This window comes from Balaenoptera ricei, chromosome 2 (assembly GCF_028023285.1).
Source record: "Balaenoptera ricei isolate mBalRic1 chromosome 2, mBalRic1.hap2, whole genome shotgun sequence".
In the NCBI taxonomy this organism is placed as follows: domain Eukaryota; kingdom Metazoa; phylum Chordata; class Mammalia; order Artiodactyla; family Balaenopteridae; genus Balaenoptera; species Balaenoptera ricei.
Window position 1 is genome coordinate 160,352,076 of NC_082640.1, and position 6,000 is coordinate 160,358,075.

Sequence of the window (6,000 nt, forward strand, 5' to 3'; positions counted from 1 at the left end):
GTAGTCCTTTAAAGCACAGCGCCTAGATACAACTGTATTTACCAACACAACACCCCGGACCACAGCCAACCCGGACCAGGGATGAACACATGACCCGGGGCAGCCTTTACATTGGCTGGTCAGTGACCTAAGACTTCTGTACCTAAGACTTCTGTGGTCTGATTTGAATGCATACGTCATTGGTTACTGGACAAATAAGATCCTCTCTTGAAAATTGGAACTAAGCCACTTGACTTTGAAAGCCATGCCCTGGGATTAAAACAACAGGTAAGTCCTCATTCCTGAGAGCTCACAGTCAAAGGGGGTCCATATAACCATAGAACAATAAAGCCGAAGAGGTATAATGACTTGCCTGGGGTCACGCAGCTGGTCAGTAACACAGAGAGGGCTGAAGCTCAGGTCTCTGGACCTGAGTTTGGTCCAGGGGTAGTGGGCTTCTTTGACAGGCTCAAAAGGCAGTGGCCCTGAGCTGATTGCCTGAAGAAGACCAAGGCTTCACTGTGCCCTGCATCAACCTGTTCCGGGCAGCTTGGGAACAAGTCAGTCCTTCAAGGACAAGGTCAGATCACAGCAGGGAGCACAGACCCTGGTTCTGGTCCTGCATATGCCCCCAGTGTCTCCCTGTCGTGCCCCTGGCCCTCCCCAGACTTCAGTTTCCTCATGTATAAAAGAGAGGGTTTTACCGGATGAACTCAAATTCCCTGTCAACAGTGAGATTTTGATTTGAGGAGCAGACAGACAAGGGATGGGCGTGGATCCAAGGACTGCAGGATCCACAGAATGTGAACCCTGAAGAGGACCTCCCTGAGAGATCAGCCAGCCCATTCCTTCAATTTACGGTTGAGGAAACTGAGGCCCAAAGCTGGAGAGATGTTTGTCCAAGGTCACATGACTGGCTACTGGCAGCCCCAGCACTTGAACCAGGGTCTCCTGACTCCCAGGCCTCTCAACTCTTTCTCTTTCAACTCCCTCAAGAAGCTGGGAGCTATTTGGCTGTCTGGGCCGGGGAAGCCAAGAGTGGCTGTGCATGTCAGCAGTGGGGCCTCAGAGCCTGGGAGCGTCTCTGACAGGGTAGGTGCAAGTGCCAAAGCCGCTGGTGGGGAGGGAGGGGGCTGGGAGCCAGGGAGGGTGTACTGGAGTTAAGCTGTCATCATCTCCCTTCTTCCAGATGGCAAGAAGAAGAAACATAGAAGGGTCCATGATGATTGAGGGGAAACAGTCCCCTTTTCTGATTGAGCCATTGCTCCACAGAGGACTGGCCTCCCTCTCTGCCCCCTCTCCTCTTTCTCTCTCTCTTTCTCTCTTTCACACACACACACACACACACACACACACCACAGACACACACACCCTATTTATTTATTTATTTTTTAAACTTTGGGTTTATTTATTTATTTATTTATGGCTGTGTTGGGTCTTCGTTTCTGTGCGAGGGCTTTCTCTAGTTGCGGCAAGTGGGGCCACTCTTCATCGCGGTGCGCGGGCCTCTCATTATTGCGGCCTCTCTGGTTGCGGAGCACAGGCTCCAGACGCGAAGGCTCAGTAATTGTGGCTCACGGGCCTAGTTGCTCTGCGGCATGTGGGATCTTCGCAGACCAGGGCTCGAACCCGTGTCCCCTGCATTGGCAGGCAGATTCTCAACCACTGCGCCACCAGGGAAGCCCCACACACCCTATTTAGCTGCTGCATTCTGCCACCTGCAATTTCAGTCTCAAGATGTGTACTGACATTCTCAGGTGTACTAGTTGGTGAGGCTTGGAGTTCCTTTCGCTGCCTGAGCTGCCTCTGAGCTCCTGCTTACCTTCTAATGCTTAGCCTGCTTGGCTGGCATCATGAGGCCTACCCATTCCACAAACATTTTTTGAGCACCTGGTATGTGCCAAACACTGTGTTAGGCACTGGGGGTGGGTAGGACATCCTCACTGCCTGTGGGATGGGAATTAACAGTCTGGCGGGCTCACTGAAGAAAAACCACTAACCATGCAAGTGGGGTTGGCTAGGGAGCATTTCTCAGAGAGCCCTGACTTTGACTTGAATCTTGAAGGCTAAGGGAGAGTTCACTATGTAGGAGGGGAGACATGCCAAGGAGAAGCACTGCATAGGGAAAGGCAGGGACGTAAGATGAAGCCTGGGCTGCTAGGGGGAATGACAAGTAACTTATGTGGTTGGAGTTTGGATAGGAATGGGGTTATGGAAGGAGATGAGGCTGGAGGGGTAGGCTGGGGTCAATTAATGGCGTGCTTAGCTCTAGTCAGCTCCTTTTCTCAGAAAGAAGGACCCGTTCCCCACATCTAAGCCACCAGCTGGCCCTGGAGGGGACAGACTGTTTATCTAGAATTCTGAGACTGATGTCCTCTGGTCAATTGCAAGGAGTCATTTGTGTGAGGAGGAAGTGGCATGCTCCTCATCTCCATGTTGATCCACCAATCAACATGAAGCCAGTGAATCTGCCATGCTTAAAAACAATCCCCTCCAACCAGTCTGTCCCCCAACATGGCTCCTCTTTTATAGAAATTGTGGAACAGCCAACAGAGCTAGTCTTGCCTGGCCCCTGTCCTCCTGATGCCATGACCCACCAACCCAACTATGTCCCTTCTTTGCCAACCCTTTCCCCAGGTACCTCTATTGTCTGAATTCCCCCCTCTCTCTGGACCCCTGGAGACTCAGCCCCCAAGTCAGGCTCCTGTCCCCCAGTCTCACTCTTCCTGGGCCTCAGGTCCCTCTATAATCCCACAAGCTCATGTTGCTGAAGTTACATCATGCCTGAGTATCATAATATACGTATCTAAGCCCACCCACTCTGCAGCCTCCCTCATAGCTTTGCCCCATAGAGAGGTAAGCCATATGGGCTTGATGTCAAACAGATAATCCGGGGAGTGCCCTGTGCATTTCAGCCATCATTTATTGAACATCTTTTTGTCAGGCATCAGCATTGCCAAGAAGAATAAGGCTTAGTCCCTGTCCTCAAGGAGTGTCCAGTGTAGTAGGAAAGGCAGCAACACCTATCAATCATGGTAAGTGCTGTGACTGAGATAATCTCAGGGAGCAATGTGCATACAAGGGAAGAGCATTCCAGCCTGGGAATATGGGACAATTGGTCAGGGAAGATCCTAGAGAGGATTCTATCTGAGTGGGGTCTGGAAGGCAGGGCAAGTCTCAGCCCAGAGAAGGTGGAAAAGATAGTGAGGAAGAGGCACAGTGATGACTACCAGAGCCAAGTTTGCAAAAATTAAATCACACCAGGGTCTACCCCATTTCCTTTTTTGGATGGGGTTCCTGATCAGAGAAATTTTGTCAGGTTTTTGAATGATAGTTGAATGAAATTCAAGTGATATTTAATGTGGATAGGCTGGGAAAAATACAGAGCCTACCGTAAGGCAATTATGTGGGGAAACAATTATTCCCCACATTGAAGGATGGATGGAGGTCATTGAGATCTATAGTAGCACATGAGGCAGGGCTGGGACCTGTGCAAGACTTCTCACAATTTGGATGAAGTCAGAAAAAGCATTTTTTATTAAATTATCACATGACATAGAACTGGAGGAATAAATGATAAACTGGAGGATAGAAGCAAGATTTATACTGATACAGATAAATTGAGATTTAATAGAGATAAGTGAAAAAGTCTTGCGTCTTAGTCCAAAAAAGGCAATAATTAAAGAATGAGAGACACTTGCTTCGATAGCAGTTCAGTGAAATGACCTTATTTTGGGGGTGGGGGTGGGGGTGGGCAGAGACTGTTGAAAAGGAAGATCCTAGTTAACCATTGGTGTGAAATAAACCAACAATGTAAACTTCTAAAAGGTCTAGTGCCATCTTGGGTAGAATCCAGGGCTCAGTACAGGGAGGGTAACAGTGTACTCCAAGCTGTTATAACACAATAACCGTTTTGTGCTTAATTCTGCTGCCATGTCTTAAACGGCTTATCACAACCCTGAAGTATGTCTAGGAGAAGGTGACCTGAATGAAGATAAAAAATAACCCAGGAGGAATAGTTGAGATACTGGAGAAGAGAAATCCTGTTAGAGGAGAGTCTGGCAATCTTCAACCGTTGCAGGATTATCAGGTAAGAGAGGGATTGAGTTGCTCTGTGTTTGCATTAGTCATAACAGATTAACTTCAGTAACAAATAATCCCCAAAAAAGTAAGTTTATTTTTGTTCACGTCAAGTTGAGCTCTGATCCACATGGTCATGCAGGGCCCTAGGATCCTTCCATCATGGAGTGCCAATGTAGGGATTCTTCCTCCTTGTCATTCAGCCAATAAATGAAGGGAGAGAAAAAAAACGCGGAGAATAGCACAGGTTTTCTAAGGGCAATGTCTGGAAGAGGCAAACATTACTCTGCCCACATTTCATTGACTAGAACTCAGTCACATGGCCATACCTTACAACAAGGAAGGAAAATGTATTCTAACTGTGGGCCCAGGAGGAAAAAGGCTGTGGGTGTGGGCTTTAGAACTGTGGATTTGGAAGAGACTGCCTTAGGAGTAAGAAGAGTTAAGGGTTAGAGTATATCTATGTAAAGACTTACACACGAATAATACAGACTTAACAGCATTATTCATAAAAACCAAAGGTTAGCTATTGTCTAAATGCCCATAGACTGGTGAATGGACAGACAAAATCTGGTATATCCATACAAAGAAATACTATTCAGCAATAAAAAGGAGTGAATTACCAATACATGGATGAACTTCAACTACCACATTGATGAACTTCAACCACATTATGCTCAGTGAAAGAAGCCAGTCATAACACCATATATTGTATGATGGCATTTATATGAAATATCCAAAAAGGGCAAGGCTATAGAGACAGAAAATAGATTCAAGGGACAGGGGTGGGAGTGGGGGGAGTGGTATTAACAGTAAATGAGCACAAGCCTAATTGGGGTGATAAAAATGTTCTAAACTGGATTTCTAGTAATGGTTGCACAACTTGGTAAATTTGCTAAAAAAGATAATTGAATTGTAAATTTGAACATGGTGCATTACATGATTACAAAATATACGTCAATAATGTTATTTTTCAAGAGTTAAGGGTTTAGTATTTTGAGGTTGGGGGAAAGAGAATAATCCTGCAAGGGACACAGTAAAGGATTATTCAAAGTGGAAGGAGGAAGTGGCACAGAATCCAAGGAAAGAGAAGATTTAAAGAAGGAAAGCATGGCCAACTGTAGTCAAAGCTACTGAGATGTCACATAAAATGGAAGGTTAATTTTCTTGTCTCTGTCACAGTAGGGTTCACAGTGTTGTTCCATATCCAGAGTCAGGAACAAGAAAAAACATGTGAACACAGATTTCCACTTACAGTAAATGCAGCTTTTAGAGTTGGCCAACAACAGAACAGATTCCATTGCTGAGTGATGTGCTCTCTGAAGTGTTCAGAGAGAGGCTGGATGGGCGTTTAGAAAGGACTTCTACACGGGAAGAAGACTTCTAAGGAGCATCTCAGTATATGAAAGGCCCAGGGTTTCCCTAAGATTTCATTACCTCTCTTTGCCCAAGGCCTCCTCTCCACTCTTGGCCTTGGGCTCCTCATCTCAGACATTGAGAGCTGATCTTTGGGAAGGCAGAGTGGCTCTGCCTCCTGAACCCCCAGGGACCCCACTGCTGTGATCTAGGAGTCCTTTAGCCACTGAGAGTTCCCTTGAGCCATGAGCTAGCTCGGGGTCAGTGGTCACACAACAGCAGGTTTCACCAAAGTCAGTGCAGAGAACTGAGTAATCCTGGGGGACCGGAGGAAATAGGCTGAACTGCCAGAGAGATGCTATGAGAGGACCAGTGCTGCCTTTGTGTCTCTCCCTCACACTCATCCAACAACCCCCAGAGGTAAGATATGCGAGGGAGAGGATGCAAGATGAAGTTCATGGTAAACACGTGGAGGGTTCCTGAGGGAGGAAGAAGAGGAGGTGATGAAACACAAATGTATCTGCACATCTCCTGAGGGGCAAAAGGGAGCTGGGGACCCAACATGTGAGTGAGTTCAAGAAGAAT